Source organism: Ochlerotatus camptorhynchus, unplaced genomic scaffold (genome assembly GCF_037179485.1).
Source record: "Ochlerotatus camptorhynchus isolate MF236.1 unplaced genomic scaffold, CSIRO-AGI_Acam_v1.1 ptg000132l, whole genome shotgun sequence".
NCBI lineage: Eukaryota > Metazoa > Arthropoda > Insecta > Diptera > Culicidae > Ochlerotatus > Ochlerotatus camptorhynchus.
The window spans coordinates 3,219,584-3,239,369 of NW_027040622.1; the positions used below are offsets into that span (position 1 = coordinate 3,219,584).

General features: G+C 41.3%; 1 protein-coding gene and 1 pseudogene across 1 annotated transcript in view; both read left to right on the top strand.

Annotated features, from left to right (window-relative positions):
* Positions 1–19,786, top strand: part of Cht7 (chitinase 7) — a 148,905-nt gene that overhangs the window by 69,605 nt on the left and 59,514 nt on the right. The window lies entirely within an intron of this gene.
* LOC135700335 (U2 spliceosomal RNA) lies at positions 15,644–15,758 on the top strand (annotated as a pseudogene).

Here is a 19,786-nt window from a genome sequence, read left to right on the forward strand (position 1 = left end):
ACGGACGACATCAGGATTGTGCGGTTGATTCATTATCTGAGCTATTTGATAGATTACTTGGTTCGGACTTATATAACCGATTGGGCGATGATCAGTCCGAAGGAGGCTTCGGAGTACTTTGATCAGGCGTTGGTGGCCGGGAGGCAGGATGAACCCAAGGTGGATGGTTCGAAGCAACCATACAAGCCGGACGATGCGAAGGCGGAGCGCACTGTGAACGTGGTGGAGTCGATTAGTAAATCGAAAAAGTAATAAATTGTTAGTTTGGGAGCCGACCTTGACCAAGTGATTCGGGTTGGTTGTAAAAATGATGATTGATTTTGAAGCGCTCTCATTAAGTGTATGTATCAAATCGAGACATCATAAGCCTTCGAATGTTTGTTGAGTAAGTTTTGAATTCAATTCAATTGGAATGCGGTATGCGGTTAATAAAGGCGATTACCCATATTTGTGTCAGCACAAGTGGGGTTTTGGTCTAATTTACGTCCTAATAAGCACAACAGCTCTTTTTCGAAATGGAAAGTGTCTACTAAAGATTACTTCTTAAATTATTTACCTTTCCATGCGTACCGTTAGATTTCAGAAAGAGTCACAAATTGTTGATATGTTGATCAGTTCCTGGCAAAGCATAAAAAAATAAATTTCTGCGTGGGCCGCGGAGAGGGCTAGGCCCATGGAAAAATAGAAGGCATAAATGTCAATAGTTGTCTAGCCTTTCCAATAGGAACGATGAACTATCTTACAGAATTGTCAGAAGAATTGACAAAAAAGTCATCTTAAAGCAAAAGTCATGGTCATGTTCAGAAACTTCCGAAGTACAGTTAAAGTGATTTTTTTCTTACTATCCTAAATTTATAAAGCCTAAAATTAATCTAAAAACTAACTTATACTACGGTATGTATTGAATTTCACATGCACTTACAGCTAGAACTAAAAATAATTACATTATATTAACAGGGACATCTACCAACAACGATATAGGTTAGAATAATAAAGGATCTCCCTACCAATTTTGTATTCGGTAATAAACTAAAATTAATGTGAATTACGGTTAAAATGATGCCTAACTAACTAGAGATTATTAAGCAGGCTAGTCCAAACTGTTAGAGTAAGGTTTGGAAAGACTAAATCGAGACGAAACTTTGGTAAGATATCATGCACATCTCAATACATGCACTTATGGCTTAGAAATTAACCCACTAAAATAGGCTAGATACGGATCGACAAGCACTCAACATAGTTGCCAGGATCAGTGTTGGGAAAATATCCAAAAATCAAATTTCACCAACGCCCAAGGTCATGCTTGATTTTCGTAGACAAAAATCAACAAGCAAACAACTGCGGTTGATTTTGCAAGCTGTGATATCGCAGCTCGGAATATCAAGCTAACAAAACTCACCAACTGCAAATCTCACCAAACTGTGGTGAGATTGAGTTTAATGATTTTTGCTTTACACCCGAATGCAACCGAAACTTCCATAACGGCTTGCAGCAGTCCCTTCGCGTCTGTCATCGGTGAAGATTAAAAAGAGATAGCAAACTATGCTTTCTCATTCTAAGAAAACGATGTGCAATGGAACCATTTCTGTGTCGAGTCAACTCTCAGCTTGATTTCTGCACGTTGTGAATAGTCTTGCAATATCAAAGGAGCTTGTAAAATCAATATCAAGCATGATATTTTGTTCCAATATCACGCGTGATATTGCGAGTGCATGAGAGCGGAAACATATCAATAGATTTCAGATTTTGCCAACACTGGCCAGGATATTCGTTGGAAATGAGTGAGAAAGTTGGGAAGGAACACTAAATGTACGATTGAAATCAATTATGAGGAGAGAAAAAACTAAACACTAAAGCTATTTATATTTTAGGAAATTTTTAATCGGCCAAATACAGTCGCATTAAGAAAACAGAATTTCCTTTCCATCGTGCTGGTTGCGGACGGACGTGAACTTCTCCGATGTGTAAAAAACTTTGTGTAATTGTTTGTTATGAGCAATGATTCACATTTTTTGCTAAAATTTGGTCATTTTGGATCTTGTTTTTCCGATTCGTCTTTGGTGTGGAACTGCTATATTGTTAAAAATCCAACACTGGTTCTTGATATCTAAGGATCAAAAAGCCGCGTCGCTATGAACGCTTGGCGGCCACAAGCCAGTTATCCCTCTTCTAGTTTTTCTGGCGCCTCTTGCTAAAAGCTCTTTAAACCAAAAGGATCGTGAGGCCTAGCTTTCGCTGTCTCACTATGTAGGGGACTATGGTATACAACGTACCCCCTAGGCAGAACGCACCAGCTGACTTTCATTTGTGTTTTTCGTGGCTTTTACGTAGCTGTTTTGTTGTCTTATCAAGCAGAACTTCTAGCATAGCATCTGAACTCAAAATTCTGCATGATAAATCCTAGAATTGGATTAAAAATTCCAGGAAAAACTCAAAATAAAATGAAAAAGTGCGTCCTACCCCGGGGGTGCGTTATGTACCGTTCTCCCCTACTAAACATCGAATTCAAGCCAGCTTTTGTCCTTATGCCCAGCGTATGGTTTCTGTCCACACTGAGCTGACCTTTGGACATCTCCGTTATTATTTTTTTTAGATGTACCGCCCCAGTCAATCTCTCACTGTCCATGACTTGGAGTATCCAGATGTCTTACTGTCATCGGCGTATTGTGTGAACGTTGAGCCAACTGTGGCCGTGTGTGCCGTACGGGCCCGAGGGCGGGACCCTACTAGGGCAGCCGAAGCCACCCGTTCGGATCGCACGCCCAGAGCCGCGCCTCGGACGCGATGACTGCAGGCTCGGTCTTTTGCATTATGGCCAGAAATGACGACATGACTGAACGCAGAACAAGAAACCTTATGATAGTAGGATGCAAGAAACTTAGCTCCTCTTATATCGTCTTACAATGCCAGACCAGAGTCAAGCTCAACAGGGTCTTCTTTCTCCGCTAGTGTTTCCAAGCCCGTTCCCTTAAGAGAGTCATAGTTACTCAGGCCGTTTACCCACGCTTGCTTGAATTTCTTCACGTTGACATTCTGATCACTGACCAGAAATCAGATTGTGTCAACACCTGTTGAGGCCATTACAATGCTTTGTTTAAATTAGACGGTCGGATTCCCTCAGCCGTTCCAGTTCTGAATTGACACCCAATCACACACGGGAGCCCGCGAAGGCTCCATGTGCAAGCGTTCACCCACGGAGGATCGCATTGAGGCAAACCCCCACCGCAAAGCGGGAGCATAGCCCAAGTCGTCCGAGTCTTCAGAGCCAATCCTTATCCCGATGTTATGGATCCAATAAGCTGACTTTCCTTACCTACATTAATCTATCGACTAGAGCAGTGGTGCTCAGGCCCATTTTTTCAATAGCTGCATCTTTGTTCGATGGCCATATTTTAAGTTAAAATTTGCGTATTTCCCAAACATTTCGGCCATACATTCAAAATACAAAAAAGAAATTCAAGCTGAAGTTGTTGCATCATAGAGATCCAAGCACCACTGGCCATCAGCCAGTCCAAGAGACTCTAAACCTTGGAGACCTGCTGTTGAGAGTTTGAGTACCCCAGTCTTTAATCTTCAAAGTCCAATAAGAGAATATCGACGCAGCAATTTAATACCATGCTCTACCAGCCTGTCCAACCATATCTCTCTATGAAAGACTTCCATGTGACTGTAAAACAGAAGAGAAAACTCTTCCGATATCTCTTGTTGGCTTCTCGAAGTCTCTTTCGCGCGCTTTTCTTAGATCGTCGATTTTCGTCCAGTTGTTGCTTCTTTGGCTGCTTCTGAGCCATCCCCGCTTGGGGCAAGAGTTCATACTCGATATAATACATTCCCCTTCCGATCGAGGGAATGCAGCTATGAGGGAATTTCCTTTTTCACATCCATACAATACACCACGTACACCAGTGTACACGTCAAAGCACAGCTTCGTTGAAAATTTCTCCCGGATAACACGCTTAACTTTACCGTATTTCTTCAGCACCAACGCAAGATCTCTATTGGAAACTTCAGGTGGCAGATCATACACTCGCACATAATGATCGTAATCCCCAGCATTTGACATGCCTACCTCGGCTGCCTTTCCATCATCATAATGAAAAATTATATGCTCAGGGTTATGCCGCAATGTATGGAGCATCGATTCTTCAGAAATGAAAATAGATTTCTCCTCAGCTATCCTGTATCTTGCATCCAACTGAACGTTATCCCCGTCCAGATCCTTAACAAAATTAACAATTTAGCAGCCTTTTGGCTTTCACACTGATTTATTGTAGTTTTATAATGACAATAAGCAATCTTTTTAGTTTAAATACAGCATTTAAAAGTGCAACATATTCTTGGTCAGTAGTTCAGCATTTTGCTGTTTTAAAAACCTTTTAAAGTCTGACGATAAAGTCAAAACGGGTCTGGTTTTAAAAATTAATTTTTTGTAGCACTCTATCGCTGTATAAAACTGTTCAGTTAGTCAAGCATAAACCTGCTCGGTATTTTTTTATACCACGACAAAATACTCCATAATGTTGTTTTATCATTATAAAAGCAATTATAAAACCGTTCGGTTTCAAACGGGAACAAAAAGCATATATTGCTGCTAGAGACAGAGAATAAATAAATCGATTGGAGCTTTTAAGCGAAGAATCACAAGGAAATGCCAAAGGATAGTCGAATAATAATACTAGCGATAGTAGGAGGAATAATTGTAGCGATGCTGTCGACGGAAAGGAAAAGGACTCCAATTCCAGAACTTCCTGGCTGACTGAACCGGTCAACAATGACAGAACAGCCGACTGAGAAGAGTAAGTGAATGCGGTTCACGAAGCACTGGAAGCCGTCAAATTAGACGTTTAAAATTGATGGGAATACCCAAAATATTGTCAATGGCGTTTGCGTCACGATCCGAATAAACACAGACCAACCTGTGTGGCTTCATTCGGCGAAAGGGTCAACTGTTCCAAAAAAATCCAAGCAAGCGCACATTAGCTTCCTCGCATCATCCGGGAGAAACGAAACTTTTTGGGAACGATTGAGCTTCCACCTGTTCCAAGTTATGCAGATACACTTCCTGATTAACTGCAATGGATGATAATCGCCCTTATCAAGGATGCCACGCAACTTGTTGATCCAACGCAGGAGTAGAAGCTCGGTGCAATGATCGCGCAACAAAACTTTCGAAATGTAAACAAATTTTGACTTTTAACTTTTTCCAGGCACCATTACTGCCATCATAAAACTAAACGAAATAGGATCAAGCAAAATGGCGTCAGATAAATACAGTTCAGTCTGCAGTTTACCTTCATTAAAGCCAAATTAAACCGTTTTGTATTTGTTAGCGATTTCATGAAAGCAAAATAGCTTTTTGACAATTGGCCTATGGAAAATCAATTTGTATGCCAACGCCATGTTGCTATTATTATATTTGTTTTTTACTATCTAAGTTTTTCAAGATGTTTTTCCATGAAAATAACTTTGATCTCATAAATTCATCAATGCGCAGAAATAGAGATTTCGAAAATCATTCAATTATCTCGGCTGGACGCAATGATTAATATAAAACATAACTATCCGTTGTTTCCTAAATTAAAAATATTAGGTAAAATCAACGATTTCCCAAGGCGGACTTATTTTTTTCGTTTTTTCGAAGCACATTTCACATTATATTTAATCTGTCACCTAAAAATAGACCACAAAATGAGAACTGCTTTGATAATGTTGGTAATTCTTTCACATTAGATGCGAAAATTTGAGAAGATTTTTGAATGATTCATTTTTGAACAATGACTGTGGCACGATCTGATGATATTTATGCATCCCTTTTTATCTTGATTGATGCTTTATTTTCAGTGCGGTTAGTAAGCGTCAAAAGCAAATGGCACAAGTATTGATGCCAAATGGCTTTTATTGTGGTTTTGATAAGGATTTCAAATGGTTTTCAATGCTTTCGTCGTATTACCTTTTTGCAGTAAATCTATCTTGAAATGCCTCGAAAATATGTCCTTCAAAACCTTCTTCGGGGTGGGCCAACTAGACAGGTTCTAGTCTTAATGAGGTTTTGGTGGATGTTATAAAGGCAAAACCGTCTTAACCAGGGTTTTATTAATGTTGTTTTATAGTAACCTTGTAGTATTTCATAAAACGTTAAATGTTACTTGGGAATTTCACCCATGGTAGGTTTTGCACTTCCATTTCCAAAGCTAAGTTTGATGGTATCCTCAATTTTAACGCCACCACTCATCTTCAAATTTTAGCTGGATGGTAGTAAAAATCTTAAAATTAAGTGCTGAGATTTGTCATTGTCATTGACAGACTTTTGCGCGATATTGACAAAATTGTTTTTCACATAGTCAATGATAGACATGATCCTCAAAAAAATCTTTGTCAAAATCTCATTCATTTTTTCGTCAATGACAAAGATTCACCTGGTAACAGAAAGGGTAATTTCTTGCATTCTGAGTCACATTATTGTTATCCAAGCTGTTCAGGACGTAGATGCTTGTTCACTTTAATGGCTCCATGTAATTGTTTTCCTCAAGCCATTTAATTTCATTTTAAATTTAGCTAATAAACAAATCAGCACATGTTCGTCACTGACAAAAATGCCACTGACAATTGACATGGTTTGCCTTGACGATGACTGTTAGCTTAAACGAGTGACCAAAGCAGAATTTTGAGTATCACCGTGTATTGTCGAGATTGTGCAGCACTGGTTTAAACTATTCCCTACTATGCTCCTCTATTCCATTGACTCAACTTGTTATTCTTCTGATCTTTGGATGAAATATTTATAGAATCCCGGGAAGAGCCATCATCTGTGTCCCGTTGCCCGATTAGCCAAAAATCACCGGGAAATGTAAACACAGTCTTAAGGGTAACGGAGGAATTTTGGACCGCTTTAGGAAGTCATTATACAATTTCTCGAAAAAAGTATGATTTTGCTGCAATAAATGGTCAATTCATCAGGTCATCAGGTCGTTGTTCAACGCAATTTGATAAATAAATAAGCAGGAAATATCGCAAATACTGAAGATGCTTTTAATTTTATTTTGGACCTACATATTTTATTTTGTACCTCCAACAAAACATATTTTGGCCCAACCTTCCTACTTCAATCCGCTTGCGAATACATATGTTGGACCAGGTATGGAACATATTTTGGACCTTTAAATGTTCTTGAATTTTTGAGTGAGTGAATGATTCTTTAAATATTACCTGTGATTGACACAAAGAGCTGTCATAATTATTTTCGCCATGCTTCAGATCACTAATTTAACACATTGTATCGCTTCTTCGAGCTAAGAAACGGTTTCAATCGGATTTGATAGACTACATAACTCCATTCTCATGTTCATAATGTATATATATTTAAAAAAGAATAACTGTTGAAAGTTGATTTCAATTCCTCCGGCAGTATTCCACAGAGATGGCACTGTTCGGCTGGTAAGAAGTGATAAAAATCCCCTTATAAAAATTGAGAGAAGTGGAAATAATTCACTTTCGGTGCATATTCAGATCCAAAAAGTGAACGAGAACCTAAAGAAATTAGACAGGGACTCTGTCGCTCAATTTTTTCCCTGAAATTATTGATAAACAAGCTAAACTGCTGTCAAGCTGGGGCCTCCCTTAGCTCAGTCGGTAAAGGCGCAGCTACAAAGCAAGACCATGCTGGAGGTTGGAAAATTTCTCGACTTCCCTGGGCAAAGAAGTATGATTGTACTTGCCGCACAATTATACCAATGCAAAAATGGTACAGGCATCGAAAGCTCTCAATTAATAACTGTGGCAAGTTGAGATCACGCAAAACGCTAATATGCGATATGCAATAAGCTTGAAATGCGAAGAAGAATAAGAAGCTAAAATTAAATAAAATTGATTTTTCCCCAAACAGTTTTACCTGCTTTACTACCAGTCCCCAGAGAGCCAAATTTGAGAGAGAAAATTCTCTCAAGCTCAACCTCTGAACATGCCATATATTTGGTGACACTCTATTGTAATTTCCCTCTCACAGACTACACAATAGAGTACCTGACACTGAAAAACATGTCTGGTACCTCTTTATATGCATTTTGATTAACATCCGAAATCCCTCCTTTTTTACATATTCTGCACAAAAGATACTTTCTGCTCCGCCCCATACATAAAAATCAGCGGGAAATTCTGTGAGAGGTGAGTTGTTTTGTGTGCAGGATGTGTAAAAAGGGAGGGACCTCGGATGTTAATTGAAATGCATATATAGAGGTACCAGACATGTTTAGCACTGCACTGTCCTCTGTGAACAATTAAGGGAAATCAAATTATGTGTTGTTTCCGATAGATGTCACCGTAAACAACAGCAGTGACATCTGATGGAAAATGAATGCAGAAGCTTGACAAAATGCTTAAAATCAAAAATTAAAATTAATCATTTTGTCAAGCTTCTGCATTTATTTTCCATCAGATGTCACTGCTGTTGTTGGCGGTGACATCTATCGGATACTAAACATAATCTGTTTTGTGTTATTTGATCACAGAGGACAGTGCAGTGCAAAACACGTCTGGTACCTCTTTATATGCATTCAGATTAACATCCGAAGACCCTCCTTTTTTGCACATTCTGCACACAAAATAGCTCACCCCTCATAGGATTTCCTACCAATGTCTATGAATGGGGTGGGGCAGAAAGAAATTGAACTAGTGAGAGCAAATTTCCTCTTTCAAATTTGATTTTTTTTTTTTGGCTCTCTAAGAACTGGTAGTAATGCAGGTAAAACTGTATGGGGAAAAACAATTTTTATTTAATTGTAGCTTGTTTAACCATAATTTCTGGGAAAAACCTGAACGGCAAAGTACCTGACTGATTTCTTTAGGTTGTCGTTCACTTATTTTGACCTTAATATGCACCGAAAGCGAATTATTCCCACTTCTCTCAATTTCTATAAGGGGATTTTTATCACTTGCTACCAGCGGAGTAGCGCCATCTCTGTGGAAAATTGCCGGACAATATGATTAAATTAATCAATTTAATCATTGAATTTTGGACCGAGTGTGAAAATGCGTGAGAATATTTTCAATTTACTACCACTGAATGAATTGTTTGCCTGGAAACAAAAATGGAACACGTTAAGAAGTGTAAAAATGTTCATGTAACTATCACAATACTTCTAAATTTTATTAACTTTATGTGATAAAATGTGAAAATTATAGCCAGGTGAGCAAAATTATGACAGTGGATGAAAATTAATTCATTAAATCAATTCACTTCTGCAAAAAATCGATAAAAACTTACTGTACAAAAGTTCGATACAGTCGGAATGAACTTCCGCGGGAAATTGGAATAAAGTTCCAGAAAAGATGAAGAATGCATTCAGAAAAAAATCTTACAATCTTTTAACGGAAGACAGAAGATAATATGGGTGCACACTTTGTGAAAACCGACAATGGAACATGTAACAACATTATGAAAGATTTTGAACGTTAATAACTCAGCTGCCCCTGGACCAATTTCAATAATTTTATCACCAGTCGATTGGATATATTTCTACGCATCTGTTAAATTTTAGATTTTATTATGTTTAAATGTCATTATTGAAAATTGCACGAATGTGCAACTGTTGCTATGATAGTAAAAATTATCACTGATTACCTACGAAAAGCCATTTCCCTAACACATTCCATCTGTTCTCACCAAACGGTGTTTATTCGATCACCGCGTGGTGCGTGGTGCGTGGTGGTGTTCTCCAGTACGCAACGAAAGGCTCCCCGCAAGCAGCGAGCTGCAGCCCTCATGAACGCTTCACCCTCATTCCAAACAACATACAGCTCACCAGCCTCATCTGTGTTTAACACCCTAATAGCTCAGCATTACTCAACCATCATGACAAAACGGTCCTTTTCAGGACCACCATAAATTTGTAAAAGAGTATTTTTTTCGACATTTGTCAAGGTTATCAATCGGATGTCAATTCCCATATCACGCTAGAGCTGGAATTAGGGCGTAACAGCTTTGGTAAACAATGACTTCTTTCGATGATGTCTTGAAAGTCAAGGCTCGTCCACGCAAATCAACATCACCGTCAGGTAGGGTACGATGTGCATCTCTACCCGACGGTAATGTTGGTTTGCGAGGGCGTGCCTTAAATTCCTAAAATCATCGAGAGAAGTCATTGTTTACAAAAGCTGTTCCGCCTTATTAGAGCTCTATCTTAATATGCTGAAATCTAACATACCATGTACTTTAAGGCAACATTGGGGGTGCGATTTCATAAACCAAAGTCGGTCGCGCCATGATAGTAGTCTGATTTTGATCCAGAGATGATGGATTTTTATTCTTAATACGCCAATCGATAGGAAGTTTTTCTACGAATACGTTAATCATTTTTCAAAATATCACTATTGAAAATTGCACGAATGTGCAACTGTTGCTATGATATCACTTTATGGGGTGGCTTTCTCAGTCTTTTAGTAGAAACGATTATTTTTTTACGTTCCCGACGCTTCGACCGTTTGGTTGTGGTCTTTCTCAAGGGTTGTAATGTCTATCATTTCCCGTTACAAACTTTTACGAATCTAGGACAGCGTAAATGTAGATTTTTCATGATTTTTCATAAAAAAACAAACGTTGCAGTGCTGTGAAAAAGATCACTTTAAAAATTTCCTAAAAATTAACAAAAGGTCACAAGTACACAACGAAAGGCTGCCTGCAAGAAGCGAGCTGCAGCCCACTTGAACAACCACAGAAGGAGGAAGAAGCCGCACCGCTATTGATCGGAATCAGTAGCTCTTCGTGAGTCGCAGTGGGCCATCTATGTCAAGCGCGTCATACTAAAGATTATAAACAGAGAGAACCCCGCTCAAATTCCTATTGCTACACAAAACACAAGCTCCTGCTGCAGTTAACAAATAAGATTTATTATATAAGACCACGTAGTCCTACGTCACCATTGCGTACAACCTCATAGGGCTGTCCCTTGTAGTTTTTTTTGGCAAGTTGGAGGGAGCTAATGAAACTGTCCAGAAAAATCTTCCGAGGGAAATCGGGAGAAATTTTCGAGAATAGTCGAAACACACTGCGAGGGGAAGCCAGATAGACTAGGTACTGTAAGTATTTGGAAGACATCATTCAAGGAAAGCGAACAGATACTTCCGAGAGAAGTCGGTTACATATACTAGGGAAGAACTTCGAGAAACTTCCAGTATTATTTGAAAAAAAAATGGTCAGGGGAAGTCTGGAGAAACTTACAGAAGAAGTTGAAAAGAAATCTGAACGAACTCCAAATAAACTTCCTGGAAAGTTAGAAAAGATTCATGGCATAGACGGAAGATGGAATAAATTTCTTGGGCCAGATGAAAGAAAACTTTTTTGATTTTCCTACATCTGTCAGAATCGTTTTTTAGATAGTCAGATGAAACTTATATGTGAAGCCAGCAGAATATTCCAAAAAGAAGACAGAAGACAAATACTTCCGAGTGATGCTTTGGGGAGAAATCATGAATCTTCCAGGGAAAGTTGTCAGAAAAATCCGGGGAAAGTTAAAGGAAACTACCGAGAGATCATGGAAGAAAATTTCTAGAAGACTTATAAGTGGGAAATCAAAACAAAACTTTCGAAGCAAGTTGCAAGGTGTTTCCGGAGAAAATAGATTAATTGCCGGGTGATGCCGGAAGAAACTTCCTGGGTAGTTCAAAGACAATTTCAGAATAAATTAGAATTCTTTCAAGATCGTTCGACACAAGTCAAAAAATGAACATTCTGATGAATCAATCTGCCATAAACTGTTTCCCGATTCCCGGGTAGCCTAAAATTGCCGAGAAATGGAAACTCTACTTTATCCCTAAGCTAAAGTGTGTATGTGTACAAGTTAAGTGACATAATTTTGAACTAAAATGGCCACCTTCAAGCATTTTTACCAAAGATGGCATCTACATGACAACTTGTTTCTGGAGACAATTTATTCAACCAGTTGGACTCCATTAGTACACACTGATGGGCTCACTATATATTAGAACTACTGGACCTGTCCGGATTACTGCTGTACTCGAGTGTTTATTTTAAACTAGACCTCGAATCACCCAAAAGCAGTACTAAAGAACTAACCGACACCTGATTCCACCAGTAAGGTAATCGACAGTACCCATTCAGACATCAATCATCGATCGATGAAATTGCTTCGTCGTAGTTTTTTTTTTTTTAAATCAACATCAATCAATCGATCCAAGATGGTAAAGACCTTAAACTTTCTTTGTAGTCCAACGTCGTCTCGATGGTCACAATTCGATAATGATGGACCTTGAAGGCAGCACCAAAACCATTGACCACACCGCTATAGGAACCTGAAAGTCACATTTCATCATGGCACCTTCCAACGGGCTCACAATCTCGCTTGCACACATTGATTGCTTCACAAATGTCAATCCTACCAGTAGTGCGACGCTTTTATCCACCATGCAAAACTCCTCCCAAGGTAATCCAGTTTCAGATCGCACTGCAAGCAGGTATGTAGTTTCAAATGGAAACTCTTGGGAGATCTAGAGCTCAGCATGTATGTAAAGTTGAAACGCTCAAAACAACTTATTTTTTGTGCTGCTATCCGCTTACTATCCGAACACGATCGAGTCGCGTGCTTTTTTTTGCATTCGACAAGTACCGTAAGGTAATCGAATATGGACCAGTTCTTACAAGTTTCAGCGATTCTGGCGTGGGGATAGTTGCCATGTGGAAATCGATGGTCAATGATCTGCTGAATTTTCATGCCAACAAAAAATTACAGCCGTACAGTTACTGGTTCAGTCATCGTCGTGACTCGGTGCGAGCCGACAGAGGAAGTCTGGTTCGATATCGAAAGTAAAAGGGTTCTAGTGCCTTGAGAAACGAGTTTCTTTTCCTACATCTCAATCGGGGTGCTGCCGGCTGCCGGTGTGCAATCGACAACTGGTTTGATTTTCAGCCAATTCTGCCGGACGAACAGGTTGGAGAGGCGTTTCCCAATGTATGAATTGCAGTCTGAAAGATTTTTCTGATCGAAAATTTGAAACCTGCTCTTAGATAAATCTGTTAACTGATAGGTATTAATAACCATCCATCATTTTAAGTCACATTTTCACACCCTCCCTTATGTCCATGACCAGAAAGCCAACCAACCGAATCGAATTGAGTCTCGTCCCACCCGCCTAGGTCCGACCCTAAGATTCCATCGGTGATACCGTTCACCGGAGTTCGGTACAAACCGTACCGTACGTTGTGATCGAAACCCCATTCGGGGTGACGCCACTCATCCGCACGCCATTCACCATTTAGCGGCGAAGCGAATTTCATAAGCCATCACCCAAGTCATTCGCTCGTTTGTCGTCAACGTCGTCGTCGTCAGCAGTCGTCAGCAGTCAGCAAAAGGCGGCCAATTAAATAAATATTGTCGTTAATGCGGTTAGTTTTTCCCCCCTCTTACCCTCTGCCTAGTTCCTGTGCGAGAGCGTGCGAGGGGCAGACCATCCTAACCTACTATATATTGATATTCGTTCGATAGGTTTAGCATATGGAAGGGCCATTCGATACGCGCGTGCTACCCCAAGGTGTGCTGCAAATTTGGCAATCAACCTTTATGTGTGCATTCGTGGAATGAAAAAAAAGAATGGGGGAACGCTCGATGGCGTTTGGAATCAAGGCCTCCGATTTGAATGGATTGATAGGAGTTTGGCCGTGTAAATTGATTTGAGTGGATTTGATTGTGATTGAGTTGTTGGTTTTAGGCTGCGATATGTGGGTTTTGGGGCGCTGATGGAATTTCGTGATTTTCTTATCATTTAATTTTCTTTGTAAATTTTGTTTGGCTTTTGTAATTTGATGAAATATGTTACATTTTCATCGGGTCAATAACCTCACACCCGGTTACTGAACTAAACTTCGAACTTTAAAATCGAAGATTGCGGATATAATCAGCTCGTGGCCATCAAAAGTCAAGAAGCATATCAATTTCTTAAACTCACACATTTACCACGAGTTTTATGGAATTTGAAATACATACCTACCTGAATTTGGTGGAACGTGACCCTTCTTACTAGTTTAGTTTAAGTTTTGACAAAATTGCTTAATTTTGCATTCAGAGAAGAGAAGTGTGAAAATCCTGGATGACATATGGGTGTGTTTAGAATAATACGATTTAATGAGGCTTCGCTATTACCGAAGTCGGTGGGTTAGATTGGATCCGGTCATGAACATCTTTCGGGTTGGAAGTGTTCTTGACATCGCTGGACATAGAGCATCATTGTGCTTGCCACACAATAAACAAATTCATGCATTGGTTGGCAAAGAGAGCTCTCAATTAATAACTGCGGAAGTGTTTCAAAGAACATTAAGTTGATAGTAAGCGTAAGCTGGTATAAGAGCGTCAAAGTCAGGAAGAAGAAGTGTTACATGATGTTTTAAGACTACTCTACAAGGGAATCCAAAGTATTTCCAGACATTTACAACATACAACAGCCATGGATTTTATGCCAGAACTTTTATGCGATTGCCTAGGAATACACCAGGATGTGGCGAATGCTAGTTTCGGAGCTCAAAATGGTCACCGATGATCGATCATATATTTGAATTTTCATGTGATTTGTTGTGATTTTTTAATATACCAGATTACGGTCACATTTCCGGTAGTATCCGGAGCATGTGATCCTTGACACTATTCCTGATATTGATTTTTCATGCTATGCGACATGCATGACAAATTTGACTAGTGTTTCTATTTCCCGGCCATTTTTGGTTTACCGGGAAACAGGAAACAGTTTTTGGCTCTTCCTGGGAATTGCCGGGAATCGGTAAATATTTTAGTTAAAGTATAAAGTTGACAGTCACTCATAAGAATTTATTTTTGTTTAAGATCTGTGAAACGATTTATGAAGTATGGAATAGTTTAAAAAAAACTTAAGTATATCATTTTTGTTTCCATTCCGATTTCATCGATAAGTTTTAGCTACGACTACCTTAGGGAGTTTCTTTTGATCCAGAAGATAGGGGAAATGGATATAATGTCGGCCTAATTGCCCCTAATTTGGACCAATACATAAATTCAGCAATCGACTTAATTTTCAATAGCGATCAAAAATATTCATTAGTACCGCCCCAATGATGCGTTCATCTAGATAAAATGGATAAATAGCTGATTTTTAGCAATGGACCCAATCTTAGATCCATAGGCCAACATTAGAGCCATTTCCCCTACCTTAGAAAATCTTCAGATTCGTCTGAAAGTTAATCCAAACTTTCTCCTTACAAAATTTATTATGGATCCTTCCAAATTTGTTTCCCGGGAAATTAGAACTGATCCGGAAACGTGATTTTTAGGAAATTTCCCAAATTAACCATTTAGTCAAGTTTCTGCATTTATTTGCCAAAAGATATCACTGCTGCTGTTTGGGGTGACATGTTTTGGAAACTGAGCATAATCTGTTTTCCGTCAACTGTCCACAAAGGACAGTTCAATGCAAAACATGTCTAGTACCTCTATATATGCATTTAGATTAACTTCCGAAGTCTCTCCTTTTTTACATATTCTGCACAAAAAATGCTTTCTATGCTCCGCCCCTAATAGGATTTACCACTGTTTCTATTAATGGGGCGGCGCTTAGAAAATATCTTTTTTGCAGAATATGTCAAAACGGAAGGACTTCGGATGCACTCATCATCGCTTCTCGGCCTAAAGGCTAAGATCAAAGTGTAGTATCTGTTCTTATCAGCTTAACATCTTTCGTACGTGATTTGTCGCGCGTGTGTGTGTGCCCCGAAATGGGGAAGCATCGCTCGCGAAGCCCGGTGAAGGACCAGGACGCCGGTGAAGGAAGCTCCGGTGTGTCCACATCGAACAGGTTTGCTGTTCTTCCCATCGATGAGCATACCCAGCCAGCTGCAAAAGGAAAGCGCAGCAAGAAGAGGAAGAAGAATCGGAGCCAGTCCGATTGCACGATTTCTCGCGGCGATGCTACTGCGACAAACGGTAGTGATGTCGGAGATTTCGGTGACGTTGCCGACACAAGCACGGCAAAAGTAAAGCTACCTCCGTTGGTAGTAAAAAATGCCCATCTTAACGATCTCATCGCAGATCTGGCCTCGCTGGGCGTTAAAGCCGAATTCAAGTTGGGCAGAGTCGGCACCAAGGTTATGCTCCGCACGAAAGCGGAGTATGACTTGGTCGTTGCCCACCTGAGGACTACCAAGGTGGAATTTTTCACCCACGACATTCCCGGCGAGAAACCATTCAAGGTCGTCATCAGGGGTCTACCGAATTTTGACCCGAAGCTGATTGAAGCGGAAATCAAGAACCGCTACAAGCTGGCCCCAACTGCCGTCTTCCGGATGACAAGGAGGGACGAGAACGTCAAAAGGTATCCAGATTGTCTTTTCCTGGTGCATTTCCAGAAGGGAACGGTGACGCTCAATGCGTTGAAGGCTATCCGCTCCATCAATTCCATCATTGTCCGATGGGAGCCATACCGTGGCGGCCGTCACGACGTCACCCAGTGTCAACGTTGCCTGAATTTCGGGCACGGCACCCGAAACTGCTTCGTCAAGCCGCGCTGTGGAAAATGCGCCCAAAACCATATCTCCTCCGAGTGTGTTGTCGACGAGTCGGAAGCGGCCAAATGCGCCAACTGTAATGGCGCTCATCAAGGGTCCGACAAACAGTGCCCCAAACGCGAAGATTTCAAACGGATCCGAAAGCAGGCGTCCACAAGAAATCAACCAGGACGAAAGAAGGAAAATACGCCGGCATTCAGACTGGAGGATTTCCCGCCTCTTCCTGCTACGCAACACGGTCAAGCAAATCCACGGGTGCAATCCGGCCCCCGCCAAGAAACGTCTGGTGCCTCAGCTGGACAAAGCTCTCCATCCCCCCCTGGATTCTGGAGACAACCACCAGCACAAAACGCCAATCCCGATCTCTTCTCTGCGGATGAGCTGATGAAGATTTTCGTCGACATGACCAGCGCTCTTCGCCAGTGCCGCAGCAAGCCCGAACAGATCCAAGTGCTCGGTAAGTTTATTATTCAGTATGGTGTCTAAACCGATAACTGTCGTCACATGGAACGCATGCTCTGTAAGAGCAAAAAGACTCGAGCTTGCTGACTTCCTCCGCAAGCATAGTATCGACGTGGGCCTCCTAACAGAGACCCATCTTAAATCCGGTGACAGCTTTTGGTTGCCTGATCACCACATTATCCGGCTTGATCGTATTGACTCCAGGGGGGGTGGTGTTGCGATCATCATCAAGAAAGGAATCAAGTTCTGCACGCTGCCGCATATTCGCACTTCTATCATCGAGGCCCTTAGTGTCGAGGTGGAATCACCAACCGGAAACGTCCGGTTCGTCGCCGTATACTGCCCTCGTCAGTGTGCTGCCAGTAATGGATTAGGCATCCAATTCAAGCATGATCTGACCACCATCACTCGCACGAGCTCACGATTCGTCATTGGGGGCGATTTAAATGCCCGCCACGAAGCATGGCGGAACTATCAGCGGAATCAGAACGGACGTCTGCTCTTCGACCACTCGCAGCATGGGCTGTATACAGTTAAATTCCCTGATGAACCGACATTCATCTCTCCGGCGGGAAACCCTTCCACGTTGGACTTTTTTCTATCGAACATTGGACTATCCAAACCGATGGCGATCAACGATCTCAGTTCCGACCATCAACCGGTGGTGGCTGAAGTCGGCACCCACGTGGAACCTGCTCAAAGCCTGCGCAAAGACTACCATCATGTCAACTGGGTGCAGTTTGGGCATGTGGTCGACAGAAACATCGATGAAAATCCGCCACTTGACACCGTAGAGGACATCGACCGGGCACTGGAAGGGCTCCACCAGGCCATATCCGTGGCTGACGAGACGTGTGTTCGACAAGTTCCTGTGAGGGGTAAGTTTGTTTCCATTGATTCCCACACCCAATTACTGATTCGCTTGAGAAATGTGCGTAGACGCCAGTTTCAGAGGACTGGAGATCTAGCGAGGAAACGTGAAATGGCCGATCTGAACAGGCAGATTGCTTCCAGAATGGACTCACTCCGAAATGAAAGTTTCGGGCGTGTTGTCCAGAATCTGGATGACCGCTCCCGTCCATTCTGGAAGGTAGCCAAGGTGCTGAAAACTCATCCCAAACCCGTTCCACCTCTCAGAGTCGAAAATGATGACGATCGGCTTTTAATCACCCCACAGGAGAAAGCAAATGCGATCGGTGAGCATGTCGCTTCATCGCATTTGCTTGGCTCGTCTATCCAAAGTCCGCTCGAAGATCAGGTTGCGCAATGCGTTCAAAACCTAGATGCCTCCCCTTGTGTCGTGCCTCCGGTGGATATGATTACAGTACAACAAATTTGCTCAGCGCTGAAATGCACCAAGAACATGAAGGCCCCCGGGTTTGACGGCATATTCAACTTTATCTTGAAGAGACTCAGCATGAAAGTGCAGTCTCTTCTAACCGCTATCTTCAACAGATGTTTGGAACTGCACTACTTTCCAAACATCTGGAAAGTAGCAAAAATCATACCAATCCGCAAACCCGGTAAGGATCCAACATTGTCTTCAAGCTACAGACCAATCAGCCTCCTTTCAGCGCTGAGCAAATTGTTCGAGAAACTCATTCTCAATCGTTTGCTCAAGTTTGTGGAGGAAAGCAACATTCTCCTTCCGGAACAGTTTGGATTCAGAAAGGGGCACTCTACCAATCATCAGCTAGTACGGGTGATGAATAACATCCGAAGTAACAAAGCTGTATCCAAGTCCACAGCCATGGCCTTGTTAGACGTTGAAAAGGCGTTTGACAATGTTTGGCATGACGGACTTGTGTACAAGCTTTGTAACTTCAACTTCCCATTACATCTGGTTAAAATCACCCGAAACTACCTTCAGCAAAGGTCGTTTAAGGTATCGTTGAATGGTTGTCTTTCAGACACGTTTTCCATCCCAGCAGGAGTCCCGCAAGGCAGTCTGCTGGGCCCCTTGCTTTACAGCATTTACACTTCCGACATTCCTCCCCTCGGTGACGGTTGCGTGTTTTTCCTGTTCGCAGATGATACCGCAATAGCCGTCAAAGGAAGGATGCCTCGCGAAATAACGAACAAACTTCAACGATGCCTTAACGCCTTTGCTGATTATGCCACCATGTGGAAAATCAAAATCAATGCCTCCAAAACACAAGCGATCATGTTCCTCCATCGGCAATCGCCCAAACTGAAACCGGCTCCATCTTGTACTGTAATCATGGATGGCACAAGGGTTGAGTGGTCCGCCGAAGTAACCTATCTAGGGATGTTGTTTGATGAAAAGCTCCTCTTCCGTTCGCATGTAGAGAAAACAGTAGTCAAGTGTTCTGCCTTGGTTAGGTGTCTGTATCCGCTGATTTGCCGCAGATCTCGCCTCTCAAGGGTAAACAAACTGGCCGTCTACAAACAAATCATAGCACCTGCGATCCTCTACGCAGCTCCGGTGTGGGAATCATGTGCACAGACTCACAGGAACAAAATTCAGGTCGCACAAAATAGAGTGCTGAGGATGGTTCTTGATCGTCCTTTCGACACTAGAATAACAAATTTACACGAAGAGGCAGGAATTGCCAAAATAGATTCAAGAATTAACGAAATTAAGACTAAATTTGCAGAAAAATGTAATTTATCAGAACATGCTTTGATAAGCAACTTGTATATAGTAGGTTAGGTGCATATAGTAGTTGTAGGTTAGTTGTAGTTGTAAATAGTAGTTATAAGTAGTCTCCTTTTTCCAATTCAAATCAAACCAATCCCACCAAGGTGGTCATACTTTAAAATAGGCCT